General features: G+C 40.0%; 1 protein-coding gene across 2 annotated transcripts in view; it reads left to right on the top strand.

Moving 5' to 3' along the window:
• LOC140694796 (uncharacterized) overlaps positions 1-24,484 on the top strand; it is a 176,523-nt gene that overhangs the window by 97,426 nt on the left and 54,613 nt on the right. The window contains exon 3 of one of the 2 annotated variants that reach the window (XR_012070440.1): positions 404-512. The exons of the other annotated variant lie outside the window; for it this stretch is intronic. The gene's annotated coding sequence lies outside the window, so the exon portion shown is untranslated. Of the gene's footprint in view, positions 1-403; positions 513-24,484 lie in introns of those variants that run through there. 2 annotated transcript variants of the gene reach the window in all.

Genomic DNA, 24,484 nt, shown 5'->3' with positions numbered 1-24,484 from the left:
TTTTTCAGCTGCAGGAAATTTTTTCAGATTCTATGATAGAAAAATCACTCCAGCTAGGGATAATCAGGGAATAAAGGAAGAGGAAAAGGGCTTGAAGTAGAGTAGAAGAGAAAGACAGAAGCTCAGGGAGCCTGGGGGCTTGGCAGCACTGCCTCGGGAGGGAGAGGAGCAGAGGTGTGGATGGGACCGGCTACGGAACCAGCTCCTGCAGCTTTCCCTGCACCCAAGCCACACAGCTTTTAATAGGGCCCAGGACTCTCTCCTGGCTGGATGTCACCCTGGGCAGAACCTTGAGAATCGAAGGTAAGGGGTGGGCAGCACTCACCTAGGGGGTCACTGAGGACTTTGGTCAAGTCCACATTGACTTTTCCAGTCAAGTGCCTTCACCTGTTCTTTATCTCAGGATCTGAGAAGCAGGAGCAAGGAACTCAGGGAGAGATCCAGGAAGATATCTGACTGTGTTAAGAGACGACAGTCACAGTGACACTGGGAGCGAAGACACTTGCAGCAAAGTAAAATAACTTCACAACTATTGCATCAGAGCTGCATGTGTGACAGAGCCTAAGCCTGTCTCAGAGTGCAGGGGACAAGCGGAATGGAATGGTAAAATTAACACTGACAATTGAAATTTTGTTAAATAGCCTGCTACTTTTAATTTTATCACTTCAATGTATGCAGGTGTATTTCTATGAGCATTTATAGGTTCACACAACCCCACCAGCCCCTCTTGCCCCCATGGGGGATGGGATTTCTCAAGCACAGTGCCCCTCCTGCTTGCTTGGGCCACGCTGCGGGTCCTCACCTGGGGCCAGACTGCTACAGTACACTGAGTCCCCGAGGCACGGCCTGGGATACATGACAGGAACAACTGTGCTCTTGGCTGAGGGCCTCCATTTCCCCCTGCAGTGTAAGAATGCCGGTGACTCAGTTAGAAGCATGCATCCAAGCCGTCCTTCCGTGTCATCACCATCTAGAAGCGGTGCCTGAATCTTCTGAATTTCTGCAGAATGTGGTTTACAATCACCTTGAACAAGTGAGTGTGTGTCCTCTTTCAAGTGGAGGAGTTACTGCCGTTTTCCTGGAACTTACTCATCACTAGTCCATCTGATTTTTCTGTGCTAGGATTCAGTATGGCCTGCTAATAACTCTGCAGTCAGATCTAGAAACCCTGATGAAGAGGATTATTTATTTTCTTTCTTTATATGATAGTATTTTACTTTCAAATTTCTGAGTTTTCAGTTCTTGGAGGAATTTTTTCGGGGGTTGGAGAAACAACTTTGCTCTTACCATCTTTGTGACCTGTTGCTATATGCGTCTCACCTGTCTTCTGTCACTTGTGAGGCGGTTCTATTTTTGACCCTGTCCGGGTTGTTCATATTTTAAAACATAAAATCTGTAAAAGTACAGTCCCTTTTACTCCGAAGACATTCCACAAATACTCCTTTAATCTGGGTATGGTTTTAAGAAGACACAATAATTAGAATATATACTTGCAGGTTGCCAGTGCAAAATCCCCAAATTAATAGTCAAGCTCAACATCTAAAATCTTTCTAATCTACCATGGATTTGTATGGATAAGTGAAGTAGTTTGCTAAGAACTCAATCCTCCCAAGCTGATGCTCTGCCAGATGGTGGAGCCGAGGGACGAGGGTGTGTCCTGCCCTTCCTGAGCTGACAGTTTCATGGCAAAGACCTTCACCAGGTGAAGAAATTGAAGTTTCTTCTAAGAACAGTGGGTCTGAAATGAGTCCAAAAGCGTGGGAGAGACACAATCACATTTGTCTCAAGTAGGGGAGAGTGGCTGTGGGGCCACTTGGGAGACTCATGAGTCCAGGTGGGCAGTGTTGTTGGCTTCCACTTGAGCGGTGGGACGGTCAGTGGGTAAAAGCGAACAGATTGAAGGCATGTTTAGATGGTAAAGAGGAAAGGATCAATGATTTCTGTGAAGGTAGCATGGAGTAAGGCCCAGGTTTCTGGGTGGATTAATGAGTTAAATAATGGTCCTGCTGTGTTCTGAGGAGGGAAAGCAGCAGAGGGAGTTCTGGGGGAAAACTGATGAGTTCAGCTGTGGGTAAAGTGAAAGGCTGTTAGATGTGTGGTCTGGGAGCTCTGGTGAGAGCCAGTAGTGAGTAGGGGGCGGGGAGAGAGACTTTCAAATCATTTTGTCTTGTGAAAATACATACAAGAATGAGTAATGACACAACCCCTGTATATTCTGGATTTAAAACCCAGTAACATTTTGCTATATTGACTGCAGGGGTTCTTAATTTTTTAATAGAAATAAAATAAATAGAAACAAAATAGTGGAGTTAATGAATATCTTAGAGTTGATGTGTGTCCTTGTATGTATTTTCATACCTCATCTGTTTATAACCATAATCTACAAAAAGTTAACTTGCTTAGCATTAGAGTTAAACAGAGGGACGTGACACACTCTGTTGGTGGTTGAAGGTGATTTCTTGGGCAAATTATGTAGCCTCTCTGTGCCTTAGTTGCATCTTCTGTGACTGCCCCCGTGCCCTCATCACAGCTGATTTCCTAGACTAGATGTTGGGAGGGAGGCTGCTGAAGGGAGTAAGAGGTGGCAACTGCTAGGGTCACTGAAGAGAGAGACAAAAACAGATTAAAGCCGAGAAACTGAGTGCTAATACCCTCAAAGGAGAAAGAATCCCTTAGTTTTTTGAGCCACTTAGCCTAAGAGAAAGAAAATCATGTGGATCCAAAGCTCCTGAGCATATGAGTATTGTGGGTGGGAGGGTTTCATCAGAAAAGGGTTGAGAAAAGGCCTTTTGGTTTCCCTTTACGTTTCCAGTAAGGATGAGGTGCAGAAGAAAAACCACCCGTTTCACAGTTGAAGGTGCTGTTTTGTGCGAAACTGACCGAAGGTTGGAAACCATTCATCAGTGGTGCTGGCAAAAGAAGAGACTTCTGGATTGGGTGGGGCACTTGCTGTGACTTCCAGGTGACCTGCTGGCTGGGGGCTGTGAGGCGGGCAGTAGGTTTGCAGTGTGACCTGGGTATAATCCCTGGCATTGAGGCTGCTGATCTGACTAGCAGAGCTGGGCAGACACCGTCCTAACGGGGCTGCTCGGGATGAGGCCTGGGACACCTGCCATGCTGAGGGCGAGAGGAGAGCTCCCCTGAGGTTGTGTCCCTGTGAAGATTAGAAACGTCCTCCTGCAGGGGAGGAAGAGCCTCTGAGCAGCGGGCCGGATGCACAGGCAAGACCAGCCTGAGCACGGAGATTTCAGGAAGCCGGAATTCATACAGGCCCGAACAGCCTTGTTCCTGAGAAACTGGAGGGAAAAGATGCTGCAAATGCAGGCTAAGTTCAGACACTATTGTGTGTCATGAGTGATAGGAAAAGACTGTTCAGGCAGCCACGAGAGAACCCTGTGGTTGTCCCAGTTGGGCGTCACACAGGAGGGAGGAGCAGAGTTATATACTTTGCCACTTATTAGCTGTGTGACTTTGAGCAATATCACCCCACTTCTCTCTATATATATCTACATCTGTAAAGAGACACAGTGACAAGCTCGTGTCATCAGAATGCTTTGTTTAGCTCTGATCCCCTTTGTCCAGTCCTGTCAGTGCTGCCCTGCAAGGTTCTGCAGCGGCTGCTCTTGCCCTGTGATGGGAGGGCATAAAAGGGCATTGTAGCACCCGAGGGCAGAAAGGGGTTGCTTTAAAAGCAGACATGTAGCCTCCTGCAGCTGCAGACCTGCAGGCAGTTTGGTTCATGGTCGTGGAGAGGACTTTGGAGGCCTTAGCGTCGTCTTGAGACTTGTTTTCCCTTGGGGACCTGATTTGCCTTTGCAGATTAATGTTGAAGATTTGGGCTTCTGGCAAAGCTGTTTTCAGAGATGGGTATATACGTAAAATATCATATAAAATAAAATGATTTATTTAACGTGTGCGACTTTGCAGCTGTTGGGAAGAGCTGTGTTGGCCTGGTCTCCACGGTGGACACCAAGGGTCAGCAGAGCGTGCGGGAGGGAAGGCAGCCTGCAGTGCTTCTGCGGGGGGTTCTCCCCAGCATGGTGCTCTGCTGAGTTGACTCTTCTCTGAGTTTGGTTGCCAGAGGAGCAGACAGCAAAGTAATGAGTTCTGGAGGGATTGTATAATGACAGGAAGAAATAGGAACCTGGAGATTTTCTGGACTAAAACACACTTTTGGTTCCTGATTCAGTGTGTTCCATTACAGAATTGATGAGTTGTGTCTATTCTGGGACTTCATTGAAATAAACGTTCACCCTAAATGTTAAGGGATTTGGTTTATTTGGCTGGAGGACTCGAGCCGGGATGACAGCCTCTCAGATCACTCTGAGGGACTGCTCCCAAGAGGTAGGGGAGGAGCTAGGATAAATAGAATCTTTACAACAAAGATCAGGTAATTGGAACAATAAAATATTGCTTGTTATCTAAAGAAAACCAGATATCTCAAGTTCAAGTATTTACTGCTTTTCTATGTATGGTGGGAAGCAAACATTTGGGTCATTGAATTCATTCCTTTGGCAAGCCCCTGGCTATCTAGGGCCAGTATCCTGTCCTTTCTTACTCTGAGTCTGCTCAGAGGGCACCACTGTGAGTGGCTGAGAGGCCGGGCTGTAGGCATGTACTCGCTGGGGTTTGGCAGCAGCCGCTGATGACTCGGATTCAGCATTCTTTGTTTACTGTCATGGTTGCAGTATTTTCATGCACATTGTAGTATTTTCATTCACAGTGTTCCCCCTTGGTCCTAAATTCGACCAATATTTTGAGAGAAATTTCATGACCAATTTTGTCCCACATTGCTAGGATGGCTCATTCCTAGTTCAGGTGAAGAATCTTCTGAGTTGCCATTCAAGGTGTTAGTTTTTTTTATCAGGCCCTGTTGATACTAAAAGTTCTCTGGATCACCTGTCTTACTACTCTATTATGATCCAGGAAGTGTTTAACCTTCTTTGCTCATTCCCATACCTAGAATCACACTATTATATTTATTTTATTCAGGGTTATAAATTTTATCTGTTTCTTCAAGATGTTTAGCCATCATCAATCTTGTGGGCCTAGTTACACATTGGGAAATGTAATAGACAACAATTTTATAAAATAGACAGGATATAAGTAATACAGCTAGTAACGTTAATAAAGTCACGAGTAAGAATTTAATAGTCGAGAAGTTGTATTTTTGGGTTAAAATTTTGCTTGTGTTTCTGAGTTTGATCCTATGAGAAAGTTCATATTTATGGTCAGGGTCAGAGCAGGTATTAATTGGCCAGTTGAAATCTCCCACCTTGTAAGATCAACAGTGGCCTAAACAGAACTATAATTTCTTTTTAGAATAATGTTTCTGAGGGCTACCTAGTTAGAGCCTTGGAGTAGGGAAACCCACCAAGGTAACACAGAAGTACTAGACATAGGTAATTTATCATAAACTTAACAATTGGAGTAGTTCATAATCAAAGGTTGGAGAAATTATCAAAGTAATTGGTATACAGTCCTGGTCCGGTGTCTTGGGTCAGCAGTCTAGCTCAGATGTCGTCTTCTTCTCATCCTGGTATGGAAGCTTTTTCTCCATTTGGGCATTGTTTTAAGGTGAGCAGCGCTCTATAAGCCAGTGCACTGCAGGGGCTGTTTCAGATAGGAAATGAATCCGAGACTCCGTTTCCTTCAGCTTTGGTGTGTATGGTCTAGTTAAGAGTATCTGAAAAAGGGTCTTTCCATTCAGGTTGGAGACAGTTCTTTAAGTCATGCCTGTTGCAGTATGTATAATCCCCTGGCTGCAGGTCATGGGGCATTGGAATTTTACCCAAGGATAGATTACTGAGCTTCAGAATCAAACCTAGAGTATTCTTTTCATAATTCAATTAAACTGTACAGCAGTGTGACATAACAGCAAGGAATGATCTGGGAAGTGTCTTAGTAAATATGGACCTCAATTAACAAAACTAGAATTTAATATCCACTAAAATATAATTTTTTTCTCTCTAAAGTTACCCTCAGTTTTCTCAAATATAGCCAAATCAAGATTAATTTCTTTACAAATTAAATCTGATTATTTGATCATATAGGCTTTTTAAATTGACTGTGTTGGAAGTTTTAATACGGAGTCTCAGGGTAGAATGTTAATAAGGTTTTCTAAGGCCAAGAAAGCCACGTCAAGGCTTTTCATGGATTTTTGCCTTACAGATTTAGGTAAATTCTTTTCTCTTTAAAATCCTTAAAATACCTTTATACTCCTATATCTCTTAGGAGATGATCTCCCTAATTTGTCTGATAGAGCCACTGGGGACCTAAGTATTTTTAGTCTTTTGAGGGATCAGATAGAGAGAAAAGATAACTGTTCCAAGTCTGTATACATAGTTATAATTTATCAAATTGCTGTGAACCATAACTAGCTTAAGGAGAAGAGATTCTTTATGTCTGGGAAACAGGTTAAAAGGCAGTAGTATTTCAAACAATATCAAAAATTATAACCATATTCAGCTGGTTAATCAGTCCCATGTAACTAATTCTTTTAATGAGAGTTTTCATTAGAACTTTAAAATGTCTTACCCAGTTTAGTTCAGTGCTGTAGTTTGAAATTTATTAGAAATCAGTAAATCTCCTTGAAGAGAAAGCATTTTGCAAAACCATCAGAAGAAAACAATTAACTGTCTATAAATGACAAAAGATTTAAAAGCATGGTTAAACACCGTTACACTATAATCAATAAAGAAACCTGTTCACTATACCCATAATTATCACTGGTAACATTTCAGATATACCAGAATTTTAGGGAGTCCATATAATTTCTACAATACCTATATTAATAATATTTCTCATTCAATATAACCTTAGAAGTTTTATGATTCATTTGACAATTCCATGTTATTTAAAATGCCAAATGAAACTTTATAGTTAAAAATCTCTCTTTGGGATGTTTCAGGGGCCTTCTGTAGCATCCCAAACTTAACTGGAGATTAAAAGAATTTTAATTAATTAAATTAATTTTTATTTAATTAATTAGAATTTTATATTTGGGGAGCTTTTTGAAAGATTTCAGAACACTTGATCAGATAAACATATAGATCACTGTAATGTAGTACTAATTCATTAACAAGAAAATATGTCAAATGTAAAGGCAGAACAGATCAGCTAAGTGGTATAAGAAGTTTTACAATCTGTTACTGAAGGTGGATTAATATTTTAAGAAAATTTTTTCCTCTTAACAGAGAGAAAACCAAATCTAATCTTGTTCCAGCTAACTTCTAAGATTCATTTACGTTGCCCAATTTGATTCTAAACTTAGCCAATTCTGACCACGTACAAAACTTTCCTCAGGGTTCCTTTTCCACAAGCCTTCCACAGCTTTCTATACTTATATTAGTGTGTCCCTTATTTTGTCTTCCATTCAGAGGTAACCAGCTTCAGGAGAAAGTCACTATTTTTCATTAACAAAGTATTATTCCATTCTTACATCTTCCTTTACGCATTTATATTACTTTCCTAGGATACTGAGATCATTCCCTTACTAATAGAGACTATTTCTGTGTGACACCAACCATTTATTAATATTTCTAAACACCTTTAGTTTCACTGTAAGAGGAAGTTAAATGTTAAGTAATTCATATTTCAATCTTATTTTATCTGAAAATGGCATAGATATTTAATAAAATCTTGTCATTTAACTTAATTTAGCACAACTCTAGAATTTAAAGATATCAAACATTTAGAGATTATTTTAAGCATACATTTTAAAAATATATTTTAAATATTTACCCAAAGCTCTCATCTCATTTGCATTTAATTTACTTAAAATTTTACCACAGCACATTACTCTTATTTTTTTTTTGACAAATCTGCAACAGATATAACAGGATCTTATTTGACTTTCATTAAACCTAGGTACAGTAAAGGTATTATAGTTAAGATGGATGATTTTAAAGATGTCTACATTTATTAGAACATACTTAAACTAAACAATATCAAATATTACCTTAATATTGAATATTTTCCAATTCACATGACACTGAAAGTCAATTTGTTAAGTTTTTATTTTAAAAATACTTAATTTTTAAGCTCTTATATTTTTACATCAATTAAGCAGAGCTCTTTGACTTCGAAATTTTTTTTTTTTAGCAGTAGAAATATCTCACTTCTATAATCTGTATGCAGGCTTATAAACAGACAAAAGCTAGAGATCTCATAGCTTCACTTTAAAACTTACTTATATTTATAATAATAGTTGGAGTAAGCTGAATTTGCTTGCTCAAATCACTAAGGCTTACTATTTATGAAACAGATAATTAAGATTTCCTCACAAAGTCTGAAGGACCCGTCAGAGTTCTGAGTTCTAAAATGCCAAAAATTTCATGGCCTCAAGTTTTATTTCGTTGAGCTAATTAGGCTCAGTCCTAGGTCACTGTTTGTTGTATTTATATTTCTGATCTGCAAGACAAAGACACTCTCTTCCAGGTCCCCAGATAAATGCTCTGTCACCCAGACCCAATTTTATCTCCTTAATTGGCATTTTTGTATCAGTGAGAAGAGCTGTAAACAAAGAATTCCATGTTTTAAAACTAAGGTTTTCTTTATTTTGTCTTCCAAAGCTTGCATAAGACATTTATTAAGGTCTCTTTTCCTTGAGTTATAAGTTAAACCCAGGGTAAACCTATATTTTTTTTTTTAGCTACTCAAATTACTTTTTAGATTTACGTTATATTGGACGTCTCAAGTAACTATATTGGTTTCCTTTAATTTGTTCAATTAATATTTTCAGAGGGATAGACATGTGCCCAGCCTTATAATACCAAGAAGGGGAAGCGTTTTTCCACTGAAACATATCTATCCCACAACATAAGCAAAAGGTTTATATAAAGACCATCTAAATATACCAATTTCACAAACTTTTATCTCAATTTTATTAAATCTTATACCTTTAATTTTTATATTTATTAAGTTTAATCAATAATTCTTATTTCTAGAAGGAGTGACAGAAACCTTTTTTTTGTGGGTGTACATTGTATATAATTTTATAGAAGTCTCTAGGATGCCCAAGTTTCAGCCAAAGAGCTTAGGCCCTTCTCGATTTTTAATTTCATTAATTGGTCTGTTGTCCCAATCCTTGATCAAGTATTTCAGTCTACATATAAATATATTTTAAACTGTGGTAAATAAAACGGACTTGTTTGAACTTTAATGTTGGGGGGGAGTAGGTGAACTCTTTGGCCCTTTTTTTTTAACTTTACGTAGTGTAGTATCAAAACCCTGTATGTAAATCCAAAAATGTCCATTTTATTGATCTCATTCAAAATAACCATATAAAAATATTTATCCTTTTGGGATAAGCCACTTATCTGTTTTTTTGACATTTTTACAATCCTTTTTCCAGTTATTCAACCTAATTAACATTAATTATACTAAGTTTTTATTAGCATCTCTAGAAACATTTATCAGAAAGGAAAAACAAAAATGTAGCTTTTCAAACCAGTTATATTTTTATATCTGAGTTCTTAGGTTAACCATTAGATATATTTTTCTGCATTTAAACTTTATTTTAATAGGTACCAATAAAACAGCCGTTTATAATGAGATCTCTTTAAACTTTCACCAATTAAAAAGTTTTTCCAAATTAAAAAATCCATCATATGGCCATCAATTTATATATATATAAATAAATATATATATACATATATATATATATATATATATATATATATATATATATATATATATATATATAGTGATTTTAAACCAATAAGATGAAGAGGCCCTTCCACATGAGAGTCGGGGTGTTGCCTAAATAAAATTCAAAGGTTTACTCTCCAAAAGCTTAAAGCCTTCGTGGTCCAGGCTGATGCAACAAAGTTTAAGATGGCAAAATATCTGAAAATTGGTACAATCAAAGAATTGCTTAGAATCCCAATTTATTTGCGTGGCCACCGTATGTACACAATACTTGAACTTTTGTATGGCAGAGTCCAAGGTTTCCTTTAAAAACTAAACTAAACATATATATACTTACATGCACACACTTAAAACATCCAGAGAAAGATAAAACGTTTACATTTCAAGGACACAGGAAGAGAAATCCAAGTTCCCACTAAAGGGGATTTTGTTTTTATAAGTTCAGAATGCCAAAAAATGTTTTTATCAGGCCTGGTTATTTCCAGAGTGAGTTTTTTTTTTTTTATTCCCGATTAATGTTGTAAGTTTTGTATGTACATAAATCTGGCTGGGGTTTTACTTGGAGACTGGCAATCTGTCATTTCTTTTTCTTTTCTTTTCTGTTCTTTATTTTTTTTTTGAAAGTTCTATTCCCCATTGTAAGGTCGGGTTCTCAGAATAAATTTGCTAGTAAGATTTCCCACAGGGACAACTCTGTGGCATGAAGTCTTTGTGTCTACCACTCCTGGAAGATTCCCTGTCACCCGAGAATGCTGTTACCAGCCAGGAGGATGGTCCAAAATTTGGAGTTGAAAGTTTCCTCATAAGAGTTTTACTTTTATCCTGAAAAATTCAATGGAGGTAACCAAATTGAGGAAAACATTAGACCAGCCTCTTACCTAACCACTCAGTCCTGAACCCAGTGTCTTTCAACTTGGACCCACTCGGGATGTCTCCACTGGGTGGGTAATTCACCTCAGTTTCTTTCAACTGGAGGGCCACGTACCTGGATACACCGCCAGATAAAACTTAGGATCATCAACCAATATGTGAGATCTGAGAACCAGGAGAGACTCAGCCAAATTCATCTGGACCCCCCGAGGAGGCGGATGAGCACAAAGGGCCACTGCTGGTACCAAGGCTCTGGTTACTTGGAGAGTTCAGGTGGAGAGAAATCTGCTGTGGTGCTTCATGGTGTCCAAAACTGTTGACTGAAATAAACGTGCAGCCTAAAAGTTAAGAGTTATGTTTCATTTGGCGGGAGGACTCGAGCCAGGATGACCGTCTCTCAGAACTCTCTGAGGGACTGCTCCCAAGAGGTTGAGGAAGAGCTAGGATATATAGGAGCTTTACAACAAAGACCAGGTTGTTGGAACAATAAAAGATTACTTGTTATCTAAAGAAAGCCAGGTATCTCAAGTTCAAGAATTTAGTGATTTTGTATGAATGGGAGGAAGCAAATATTAGGACTCACTGAATTCATTTTTTAGACAAGCACCTAGCTATCTCGGGCCAGTAGCCCGTCCTTTCTTATTCTGAGTCTGCTCAGAGGGCACCATTGTGAGTTGCTGCAGTGGCTGGGCTGCAAGCCTGTCCTCGCCGGGGAGTGGCGGAAGCCTTTAATGACTTGGTATCAGTATTCTTTGTTTACTGACATGGTTGCAGTATTCTCATTCACATTGTAGTATTTTCGTTCACAGACCGAATATGGATAATCTGCAAACTTGGAAAGCAACCGAGATGGAATTACTGCAGATACCTTCTGCTTTAATAAGCCGTGTGCAAACATAAACACGGAGGAAGCATACACTTGGATTTGGAGGTGTAGGAAAGGGATCCTGCACATTGCAGGAGAACGCAATGCAGAATTCCTTAAGTCCAACTTTCTTTACTGTAGTGGTTTCTGAGAACAGTTTATGGTAATTAAACAACATTGACAAACGGTGGCACACATTGCTTTTAAGAGATGGCCGGCTGCAAACTTTTATATTGGACAGGTGGAATTCATAGGCAAGTGGTCAGGTGGATGGGAGAGAGATGGAGCCAAGGCCTGGGCCCAGATTCCGGTTTAAATTGCCATTTCTTCACCATAGGGCCTTGGAATAGAATGCATACTCTCAACCTGTTGGTGAATCTGTGAAATGGGCATGATAATATTCATTTCTTCCTGGGATTGTTGTAAGATCTAAAGAGTATTATAGCACACATGAAGCATTTAACACCCTGGCACTTAGCAGTGTTCACTGTGTGGGGCCGCCCCGCTTAGCGTGCGTCAGAGCTGTAAAGGCAGCATTTGTCTGTTGAGGATGCACTTGTAGCCCCTTGGCTAGGTTGTGAATCTGTTGATTTCCTTTAATACTTGTAACTCTGTGTGACATGGGCAGTTATTTTCATGGACAGATGAGGAATCTCAGGGTAAAGAAGACTGTGTAATTTGCCCAAGGTCAGACCATAATTTTGGGTGCAGGGGCCTCAGTTCAGCATGGGCCCCTGGGCCTTCTGCTCTCTCCGTTCAGCACCAGAGCCAGATATGGAGTTGGCTGTTTCCCTGCCCAGAATATCCGGCAGGACCCAAGACACACCTGGCCCTGTGCTGCTTGAGCAAAAACTCCGGAGGAGAGGGAGTTACAAAAGTGATAAACATAAAAACAGACGACAGCAAACTGTGATCAGCTCTGAGAAGGAAAGGAACACGTCTCGCCGTGCAGAGCTGGGAGCTTTCCCGTCTGGGCTGCTCTGGGGGTGTTCATCTCAGCTAAACAAGTTCTGCTGTTGCAGCAAGGCAGGAAGGCAGGGCGCATGTGGGCAGGTAGACAGGGCCTCATTGATCGTACTCATTCCCCATTAAGCGGCAGCTTTCACGGGCACTTACCTAGTAAACATTGGCCATAATCTTCACGCAATTTGCTTGGTAGTTTTATTGACCCCAGCTTTGAGATGAGGTCATTGAAGCTGGGGAGTTTGTTGCATGCCCGTGATTACCTTGCAAATACCCCCACTGGTCTTTCAACCTAGACTGGTGTGGCTGTCATGCCCCATCCCTGTGAATGGCATCGTGTAGCTTCTCCCAAGTGGCCCAAATGACTGACATTGATATGCTTAATTCGTAGGAAATGGTATGTGGCAATAAGAGAAAAAGATAGTAAGAAATTGTTTGGAAAACAAGAAAAAAACCTATTCTTCCCCAGCTGGGGGAGCGTAACCTGTATCACCCACCCTAATCACTGCCTGTCACCTCCTCCCTGAGGATTCTGTGTTCAGAAGCCACTCTGAGCCTTGGGAGAACATTTTTCCTCATGACACTTTTGACTAGGACCCGCGACATCTCTGTCCCTGGTTAACACTCTCTTCAAAGCCGTTTAAATTTTTTGCAGGTTCCTCCACTCTGATGTAAGAATACCCTGTATAACTTCTTGATGCAGCTCCTTAATGAAGATCTTGTGATGGAAACCTAGCCAAAACTGGGATGTATGCACATAGTGACTGCAACTTCAGCACATTGTGAGTTCATAATCAGAGGGGTGGGTGACTCAGGAAAGGCTTTTTTAAGGTAACAAGGGGAAAGTGAAAGGACGCTTGCTGTGTGAGAAAGAAACATCTCGGTCACAGCCAGCAAGACACCTGTGTTCATGATGGGGTGTGGCGAGTGCAGAGTTCTCACAAAGAAAGAAGTGATGTGATGGGAGGGAGGACAGTTGGGTAATTTATTGGGGAGGAAAAAAGTGGGCTGAACATTTCCTGGTTGAACAAGAGGATTGTGACATGACGTGCTTGTATTTTGGAGAGAAGGGTTTTGTGGGGACAGGCCTAGGAGTACGCTGTATGGCTGGGGAGTCAGCACAACAGAGAAACACAGAGAACCGGGCAGACCCCAAGGCCCAAGCTGGGGGAGAGGCTGCCCGCAAATTGGAACCCTGGAAGCTGGTTCTGTCCCTTAGCTGGGGCCTCAGACGTCACTTCACAGCCCAGTCCTGTTGATACAAGAATAAAAAACGTTGGGCATGAGAAGGGCTGTGTCCCAGGCTTTCGTTGAGCCCCTGGGATGTGCCCCACCAGATTTTGTTCTTTGACTTCATGCAGTAAAGAATTCAAGAGCAAGCCAGTGTTGAGTAAAGGTATATATATTCAGACAGATACATTGAAATGCAAGAGAAACGTCACGAGGTGTGGGGGTTTCATGCACAGATTAGAAGTAGGTACACACCCCACAGACAGAAGGTCTGTCTTCTCCAAAGAGGGACAGAGAGTGGTGACCGCGAGGTGGCGCTGTGTTGCTTGTTTTCTTGGGCTTGGTGGTTTCATATGCTAATAAGTAGAAGGACCAGCCTTAGGGCAAGGGGCTAGGATTCCCAGGGAGTTGGCCATTTCCCACCCTTTGACCTTTTGTGGCTATCATTGGGACTGCCATGGTGCCTGGGGCATGTTATTCACCAGGTTACTATTACAATGGATGTTTACTGAAGCTCAAGATCTGCTAGAAGTTAAATCTCTTCATCCTGAGCCTCAAGGCCTATTGGGGGTTGAATCCTTCACCATTTTGATGTCAATTGCTGCGGCCTTCCTTGAATGGCTGTGCTCTTCCCCCTTCCATCCTGTATCACTGTGATGACACAAAGACAGCAAAGGCCGGGCCCTAACCGTGCTCCTGCATTTAACGGCAGGAGGTGTGGTGTGGGCTTATGATGACTCTGAGTGGTGAGAAGGATGTTTCAGATTTTCCCACGTGAGACATGGCGACTTACCAGCAGCCTCCCCAGATTTATCTCACAGGCATTATCGCTTGTGTTGTTATGGAAACAAAAGGCCAGCCAAGAAATAAGAATCACACAGAGGGTTGGAGTACTGAGATTTATTACGCTGGCGGGCTCAGAGGGGTTTCTTTTCCAAAGCTCTGAGCACCTCCAAGACGTGCACATGAGGTTTTATAGGGTTAATTACAAGTATGGGGCTAATACCCAATAAGGCTCAAACAACAAAAAGCAAGGAATCAGTACACTGAAGCTTATCAATTTGGAACAGATCACGTTACTGACAACTGTTGACCTTGGATTTTCGGGTTAGCTTATTAGCCCAGTAAACTGACACTAAACTTCAGATTTACCAGGTAGCCCAGCAAAACTTAGATCAGGAAACCGAAACTTATCACACTTTGATTTGTGACTTAGCTTTTTAGGCCAGCTGTGGTTTTCCTTCAGTGTCACTTATCTTTTGAATTTTTCTTTTTTTCTTTTTTTTAATATTTAATCCAAATTTAATATCAGGGTTCTTTGGGAAAGAAATTTCTCTTTTTCTTTTCTTTGGTGATCTTTTAGGGGGGCAGTTAATTAGATGTATTTACCTGTTAGTGGAAGCCCTGGGGCTTCAACCCAGGACCCCGTGCACGCTAAGCACACGCTCTACCACCCGCCCCATCATCTTTTCTTTTTGGTTTCGCTGCCAAGAATCCTACAGCTGAATTTCTAGTCAGCCTTAACCCCTTCCCTGACTTCATGGAATCCATTTTTATGAGTTTACTTCCCCCTGGTTTCATTTAAGTATTGAATCTCCATTTTCTCTTCACTCTCCGTTTTGCCTTTTGTTGTTATGGTTGTTAAGCTGTGTTTAACAGAATTGTTTAAATTCTCTTTTAGCAAGAGGCTGAATGTAAATAAATATGTAAGCAAACAGCACAATTAAATGCTTTTATACATTCTGAGCTGTTTAGTAGTAACTTAAAAACCGAATTGAATATTAAAGTGATAGCATTTTAAAAATATTTTTTAATTTTTCATAAAAATATAGCTGATTTAAAATATGATATTAGTTTCAGGTGTACAATAGATGCTCCATTTATAGTTACTGTAAAACATTGTCTGTATTCCCTGTGTTGTAAGATACATCCCTCTAGCGTGTTTACATTACATGTTGCAGTTTGTATAAGAAAGTTGGGTAACGCAGAGTCTGGAACGTGGCTGTGTATGACTCAGGTTCACGCTCACCCTGCCTGTCAGAGCTCAGGCCTTCACTCCTTTCTGCAGGGGAGCGAGTGGAGGCAGCTCTCATCAGCGCTGTCACCACCCTCTGAGTGGCAGTGACAGCAGTGACTGTGTGTGGACGTGCAAATTGTTTTTCCAAGAGCTTTATATGCGTTTCTGCATTTAATAATTAAAGCCCTCCTGTGAGGAAGCGTTTTAAGTTTTTAATGCATAATACATTTTATTTTGATATTGATAGATTTCAAACCTCTGGAAAATTTACAGGAGTAGTACAATAAACGCTTAGATACAGTTCACTTTAAAGGGCACTATTTGGCTTTCTGTGTCTGGCTTATTTTAGCATAAAGTTTCAAGGTTCATCCATAATTGTAGCCTGAATCAGTACTTTATTCTTTTTGCTTGATAATATCCTTTTCCTTTTTTTTTCGTTTTTGGTCTATTTAAAAATATTTTCATTGAAGTCTTGTTAGTTTATAATTTTGTGTTAGTTTCTTGTGTACAGCACAACACTTCAGCTAAATAGGAACCTACCTGTATTCATTTTCATCCTCTTTTTAAACATAAGTTACTATAAGATATTAAATATATTCTCCTGTGCTATACAGTATAAACTTGCTGTTTATTCTTTACATACTCAGTATCTGCAAATCTTGAACTCCCAGTTTATTCCTTCCCACACCCTCTCCCCACTGGTAACCATAGTTTGGTTTCTATGTCTCTGTGTCTGTTTCTGTTCTGTAGATAAGTTTATTTTTTTGTTTCTTTCTTTTTTTTTTTTTAGATTCCACATGTGAGCAATCTCATATGGTATTTTCCTTTCTCTTTCTGGCTTACTTCACTTAGAATGACATTCTCCAGGTCCATTGATGTTGCTGCCAATGTCATTATTTTATTATTATTTTATGGCTGAATAGTAGTCTATTGGACAAATATGCTACAACCTCTTTATCCAGTCATCTCTCAGTGGACATTTCGGTTGCTTCCATGTCTTGATATTATAAATAGTGCTGCTGTGTACATTGGGGTGTAGGTGTCTTTTTCAATTAGGGTTCCTTCTGGATATATGCCAAGGAGTGGGATTGCTGGGTCATCTGGGAGGTCAATTTTATGTCTTTAGAGGAACATCTATACACTTTTCCACAATGGCTCCACCAAACTGTATCCCCACCACAGTGTAGGTGTGTTCCCAATTCTCCACAGACTTTCCAGTATTTATTGTCAGTGAACTTCTGAATGATGGCTATTCTGACTGGTGAGAGGTGATACTTGATTGCAGTTTTGATTTGCATTTCTCTGATAATGATATTGAATATTTTTTCATGTGGGTACTGGCCATTTGTACGTCTTCATTGGAGAAATGTTTCTTTAGGACTTCTGCCAATATTTGAATTGAATTGTTTGTTTTTCTTTCTTATTAAGTGTAAAAGCTGTTTACATATTCTGGGAATTAAGCCCCTAGCAGTTTCATTTATTGTAAATATTTTCTCCCATTCCATAGGTTGGTTGTCTTTTTGTTTTGCTTACTGTTTCCATAGCTGTGCAAAAGCTTGTAAGTTTAATTAGATCCCTCTTGTATATTTTTGGTTGTTTTTCTATTGCTTGAGTAGACTGCTCTAGGAAAACATTGTTGAGATGTATGTCAGATGTTTTGCCTATGGTTGCATCTAAGAGGTTTATAGTGTCTTGTCTACATGTTTAAGTCTTTAACACATTTTGTATTCATTTTTGTATATTCTGTGAGGGAGTAGTCTAACTTCAATGATTTACATGCAGCTGTTAAGTTTTCCCTACACCATTTGCTGAAGAGGCTGTCTTTACTCCATTGTATTTTCTCACCTCCTTTGTCAAAGTTTCAATGACCAAAAGTTTGTGGGCCTATTCTTGGTAATTTTGTTTATCCGTTCATTGATGGATGGATATTGTTAGTAACTTTTGGCTACTCTGAATGATACTGCTATGAATATTGATGTGAAATTTTTTATGAGAATATGTTTTCATTCTGTTGGCTGTACATTTGCCCCGCCATATCTGTAGTTTCCACTACATGAATCCAGATGGTTGATTGTAAAGGGACTCGAACATCCTTGGATTATGGTATCCAGGGTGTGGGGTTCCTGAAACCAACCCCCCAAGGATATTGAGAGATGACTCTATATGTAGGAGTGGAATTGCTGAGACATATAACTCTAAGCTTTTGAGGAAATACCAGACTTCTCCAAAGAAGCTGCAACATTGTTCCTTTCCCCTGGCCACATATGAGGTTTCTCTGCCTCCTGAACGACATTTGTTATTGTCCATGTTTTGGTTATAACCATCCTAGTGGGTGTAAAATGAGATCTCATTTTGTTTTTGACTTCCCTAGTGATGCTGAGCATCTTTTCATATGATTATTGGCCATTTGTATATCTATTTAAATTCGTGGTAAATTTAAAAATTGGGTGTATTTTTTTGTATTGTTCAGTTGTAAGCATTCGTTATATATCCTGGATACTACTCTCTTATTAGATACATGCTTTGCAAAATTTTTCTTCTATTCTGCACATTGTCCTTTAACTATATTTTTTTTAAACATTAAAACAGTTTCTTTACAAGGGAGGTAGTTAGATGTAAAGATTTATTTTATTTTTTTGCAAAGCACGCACTCTCTGACTTGAGATACCCTTTTCCCCTGTCATTTCACTTTCTTGATGATGTCCTTTGTAAGAAAAAGGTTTTAGTTTTGATGAAGTCCAGTTTATCTGCTTTTTCCTTCTATCACTTGTGCTCTTGGTTTTGTATCTAGGAAACCAAAGCCTATCCTAGGCCCACAAAGATTTATACTGTGTCTTCTTTTAGAAAGTTTATAGGTTTAATTTTTACATTTCTGTCTGTGATCTATTTTCAATTAATTTTATTTGTTATATAAAATATGGGTGTTCAGATTCCAGATTGATTCTTTTGCCTGCAGATACCCAGCTGTCCCTGAACCATTAGTTGAATAGACTATTCTTTCAATGGAGTGTTTTTGGCCCCCTAGTGGAAAAGTGTCTGTAAATGTAAGTTTTTCCCCGTGGGTTTTTATTGTGTCTTTTAGATTTATTTATCCAAACTTATGCCAGTATCATACTGACTTAGTACTATAGCATTTTAGTACACTTTAAAGTGAGTCCTCCAACTTTACTCTTCTTTTTCAAGGTTGTTTTTGCTGTCCTGGGCCCCTTGCACGTCCATGTGAATTTTGGGATCAGTTTTTCAATTTTGCATAGAAGTCAGCTGGAATTTTGATAGGGATTCCACTGAATATATAGTTCACTTTGAGGATTCTTAACATTTTTAATAATATTGTCAATCATTCCATGAAAATGGGATGTCTTCCATATATGTAGATCTTTTAAAATTTATTCTGGTGATATTTCAAAAAGTTCAATGTACAAATCTTGTAAATTTTTGTTAAATGTATCTCTCACTTTATTTTTAATGCTGTTGTAAATGGAAAGGCTGAATTTCTTATGGGTGGGACTATGTATCAATCTTCTTATTTGTAGAATTCCTTCACATCAAATACCCTTGGTATATATTTGCTACATAAATCTATCCACAACTATTCCCCGCCCCGTGTTATAAGAAACCAAGACCCAAGGTAAGCTACTTGAAAACACCTATGTGGAAGTGAGAAATGAGACCCATGTTTGGGGCTTTGTGCAGATGATACTGAGAGCTTATTCAGAATGGCTTCTTCTTAATTACTTTTAAACAACCCTTTCAGTGTATTTAGTCAGATACATTAAGATTATGCCCTTTTGATGTGCGGAGTAGCTAAGACTATAATTTTCAAATAAATTCTAGTGAGAGTGTTGTACTTGAAACCTAATTTGCATCAATCTTTGAAGATTTATGTTTCAGGAGCTTTGACTAAAGAACAACTGTCTTTATTCTATAATGAGAACTAAATGCTCAAGCAACATGTAAGAGTTTGAGCAAACTGCCCCCGCCCCGTAGTGCTGGGTGGCTGCAGCTGTAACTGGAGTCAGCACTTACCTCTCCCAGTATGCTTGTGCTGATCTGCTCAAAGTGGTTCGTCCAACAGTTTGTCAGTAGTCTGTTGGACAAAGTCATAAAACATTGATTGAAGGTTGCTAGAATGCAATATATTCTTATTAATATTAAGTAAGCACATATTGAATGCTTACTGTATGATGGAATTGTCCCTCAGCCTCACATGAATATTATTTCTCTTGAAACCTCACATATTTCCTTGTTATTCTCACTTTACAGATAAGGAGACTGAGAATTAGGTCTTCTCTCTTTTGGGGGGAGCTCATTATTAATGATGGGCAGTTGTAAGGAAAAAGATATTGATTCATCATGAGAAAACATTTTTGTGAGAGTCAGCAATGAAGAAGATGAACACTGAAGAATGTGATCATTGTTCGAGTGAGACAAGCCCTGGGTTGTGCGGAGTCAGCATCCCTGTCCTAGACACGGCACGTGTAGAGCTGCGTGGTGGGTGAGGCGGCGCGGCCGTGCAGGGAAAGCGGATGCTGGGGCCTTAGGCTGTGCTCAGGCCTGGTTGGGCTTTCTCCTAAGGGGAGTGAACCATCATTGACAGATTTTAAGTAGGAGAGTGGGGTGCTCTCATAGTTCATATTTGTCTTCTAGAATGTTTGGAAACATTTAGAAGGCTTGGCAGGAGATGATGTGATGAGTCAGAGTAGGGTGGCTGCGAGGTGTAGCAGTGTCCAATTTTCAAGTGGTTTTCAGGCCCAGGCTTGTGGCTTAGTAGCCGTGTCAGTTTGAATGACGCACGCAAGGAAGTGAAACAATTTATCTAATCAATTGAAGCAGTGATGTACCCAATTCCCAGGACTATTGTGGAGATCCAGTGAGATACACTGTGCAGTGTGCAGCGTGGTCTCCAGCAGAGAGTCAGTGCTGAGTGAGTGCCAGTGAGTATCTGGTAGGTCAGTTGAGGGTAGTGGGACTCGGTGTCTGAGGATATCTGGTCCCTGAAGGAGGGGTCCATTCACATCTGTGAGTGATGGGCCTGAGTTGGGAGACGCAGGGAGACCTTACCCTCCGACCAGGGGCCCTGGTAAGGACGGCTATGGGAGGAACACCGTGAAGTCAGCTCTTTGCATGTGGAGTTGGAGCTGCCTTTGAGACAACTAACTGCAGTGTCACGAGCTTAAAGAGGAGATCTGGGCCCAGGTTGTGCATTTTCCTAAAATCTCAACTCCTAAGGACGCCGAAGTATTGATCACTGAACGTGAAGTCATACTTTAAAGGACAAAAGAATAGTAGTATTATCTCTGTCATCAAAGCTCACGTCTATTTATTCATCACTCACTTTGCTAATTGGGTACTTACAGAGCTCACTTCACCGTCCTCCCGTGGGCTCAGGCTCCACAGAAAAGAGCTGGTAAGACTCCCTCTTTTCTAGAATAAGACACATTTAGCTTGTAGAATTCTGTACCTCGCCAGACTTAGGAAATTAGTTTGTTGGTTTAATTGTATTTTCTGTTGGCCATGTCCTGACAGGAGAGAAATTTTACCTCATGGTCATGTTTCAATTAGCTGTTACTGAGAATTGCTGATCTGATACATAGTGTATGTATTACATTAACTTTGTAGAGTAGTTATCATTTTTCTGTCTTTGCGCTTTAATTTTGTTTGCCCCTTCAGTGTTCTATTCTTTTTGGGGCCTTATTTTTTTTTAATTAAAAAATGTCTGTTAGCAGTTAAGAAAAAAAAAGCAAAGAAAAAATGCACATGAGAACTAAATTTAGAAAATGTCTAGTGTGTTTTCTGTCTCGGCAATGGAGGGTACTAGAAACTCCTGAAAACCTTCATTACACAAGTTCCTTAAAATGCTGATTGAGAAATAAAACCTTCCTTCCTCATCTTTCAAGCTGCACAACTCATTGTCAAGAAAGTGAGGGAAAATTCTCAGAAGCCAAGACAAACGAGAAAGCAGGGTTTCTGAGAGATACGTGAGCGTTAGAAGCCGTGGTGTGCTGGTTGGCTCCTGAACTGATTTTCAGTTGCCTTGACAGGAGGGAAGGATGTGAGCCCCAGACCTCTCACACTAGGAGTTGGATGGGTGATCATATAATGGGCCAAGCCCATCCTGAGAATCTTGCTTTACTAAAGGGTGAAATAGGAAAAAAAAATTCCTCAAGACAAGAAAGTAAGAAAAGTCAATTTTGTTGGAAGAGGGGAAAAATAACAAATCCAAAGTAAGGATATAGTTTAAAGCTGTTCTGGCATGAGAGTGACCACAAACTCCTGGCAGAAAAGCACAGCTACTCCTTGATTGATAAGTTGTATTTTGAATGAATCAGTGAACAGCTATTCCGAAAAAGGCCTCCAGAGTCTTGTGGATCAACATACTGGACAGCAAACACCTCTCTTCCAAGGTCTCATTCAAATAACCAGAAAGGTTTTAAAGGAAACTAACAATAATCTGAGTTGTATTTATTGACATTACTATATGCTAAGAATTCAGAGGTGACTATGGAGTTGTCTCCTCTTTTATGGACCTTATTTTCTCTTTGGGGAGAAAAATGACATAGTTGGGTATCTTGGTGGAGGGAGGTGTTAGTCTGTTGCAATTAGCCAGGAGAGGAGATTAAGAAAACAGTGAAAGATGGGTGAACTTTTTAGCTGAGGACAGTCTTGTTCACTTGGCTTTTAATTGCAGGCTCAATGAGCTGTCACTGGAGGGACTAGATCTTACGGAGGATGGACTTAGCTCAGGCCTCTTTTGAATGGACAAGTGAACCTGGAAAAAGACAGTCAAATCTGTGCAGACATTAAAGTTCACTTGAACGTGCTGCATCCCTGAGCCAAAGATAGGACAAATATGCAGCAATTCTTGAGGACAGAAGAGTGGTTTTTAAGGTTCTCCAAGAATGAATCCCATGGAACCGAGATGGCCAGTTGTCAAACTGAGACTTTGTTCTTTGGACGGTGTACCCAGCAAGGGTATTGGCCTTTTATATGTTTCCATTTGTCTTTAATACATGTCTGTTAATGAGGACATGGGCACAAATGTTTGACACTTTGTCGAGGCGATTTTGGATACCTGCCTAGAAGCACGGGCACAGTTGTGGCTGCTTCATATATCTTGCAGCCCATCCCTTTCCCCGGATCCGTGATCACGGCAGAGTGGTTCCTTGTTGACCTGTCCGTTTCCTCTGTGACATCATAACCCATGAAAAGACCGGAGCATATTAACTTGGCTTTGTTAAAGTCAAAGAAACAGATCAAATATGGAGTCAGATTTGTTCTTTCCTATTTCAGTAGTACCATGGAGATGGCAGTTTGGGCAGCTTTTTGTAGTGTCCTGGAGGCTTTCTCTCTCAGCTTCTGGGTGCCTCTATTGAAAACCCTTCATTGCTGTCTGGCCTGCTGGTAATGCACGCTGCCTGTTTTGCCCTGAAGATGTGTTCTGTTTATAAACTCATCTCTACTCCTTGGAAAACAACTCAAGAAAAACTCAGTTGGTTTTCCACCAGCCATGGGCAGGGGTGAGGTAAACCGTGTTATTATTTCATAAAATAATAGTAATAATAGTAATAGTCATAGTAGTAGTACTTGTAGTAATAGTAATAATAATAATAATAATAATAATAATAATAATATTAATAGAAGTCTTAAAACAGGACAGAGCACATTGGAGAGAGTCAAAAAATGCTTTCTGGCTTAAATCAAAAGTGATGACTAGTGATTCCATGGCTGCTGTATTTGCTAAGCTAATTACTCCTTTGCTCCATTACACATTTCTTTTATCTGAAAAAGAAATACAAGGAAATGGTTTAAAAAAAACTCAAACAGAGCACAAAAATACACAAGTGAAAGAAGTTTTCCCTCATCCTCTGTTCTTTCAGGCCTCTCTGGAGATGCCTCTGTTTACTATCCTTTGGGTGCTTTTCCAGATATGCTTTGCACATTCCCACCTATGTATGTAAATTCCTTTAAAATTTTAGTTATTTTTAACTTAAAGGGATTTAAATCCTCAAGTGGCTTCTGGCCGGGTAATATAACAGAACAAATCTGACTCCATATTAGATTTGTTCCTTTGAATTTAACCCTGTGCTCTGTCACCTAGGCTTCATCTTGCTTGTAAAACAATGTTGCCTAGAGCCTGAAATAAACAGGAGACCCTATTCTGAAGGCTCTGACCTTTAAGGATATTTAACACTTTTTCATTCATTAAAAGATAGCAAATTGCAGAATAGAAAATAACGTTTGTTTTGTTGGAGGTTTACAGGCATCTGACCCACGCAGATAGCTGCAAGAACAAAGGATTCTAACAAGAAGGAATTCCTACACTAAGAAGTTTGCACTAACCAAGCACATAGGAAAGGAGCCTGAATTGTGACTTGGGGAGATGGTTTTCCAGGACATTAGTTTGCCATCTAGGTCTATAGAAACTTGCTATTCCATGCCCCAACATCTGGTCTCCCAACTTATTGGCCTGTCCTGCACTGAGGAGAATGAATTTGGACTTGGTAACACTCCTATCTACCTAGAAAGCTGGGCACTGGAGCTGAGTGTTATGGAAACAGGCCAGCCAAGAAAAAAGCACCAATCGGAGTGTTGGAGTACTCAGAATTATTATGCCGGTGGGTTCAGAGGGGCTTCGGCTCCGAAGTTTTGAGGACCTCCAAGACGTGCACATGAGGTTTTAAAGGCTTAATTACAAGTAAGGGGGGATTAGCCAATAAGGCTCAAAGAACAAAAAGCAAGGAATAAGTACACTGGAGCTTATCAATTTGTAACAGATCACATTACTGACACTTGTTGAGCTTGGAATTACGAGTTAGGTTGTTAGGCCAATAAACTGACACTAAACTTCAGATTTACGAGATAGCCCAGCACAATTTAGATCAGTAAAC

This window comes from Vicugna pacos, unplaced genomic scaffold, assembly GCF_048564905.1.
Source record: "Vicugna pacos unplaced genomic scaffold, VicPac4 scaffold_104, whole genome shotgun sequence".
NCBI classification, from domain to species: domain Eukaryota; kingdom Metazoa; phylum Chordata; class Mammalia; order Artiodactyla; family Camelidae; genus Vicugna; species Vicugna pacos.
This window is presented reverse-complemented; position numbering and strand designations above follow the sequence as displayed.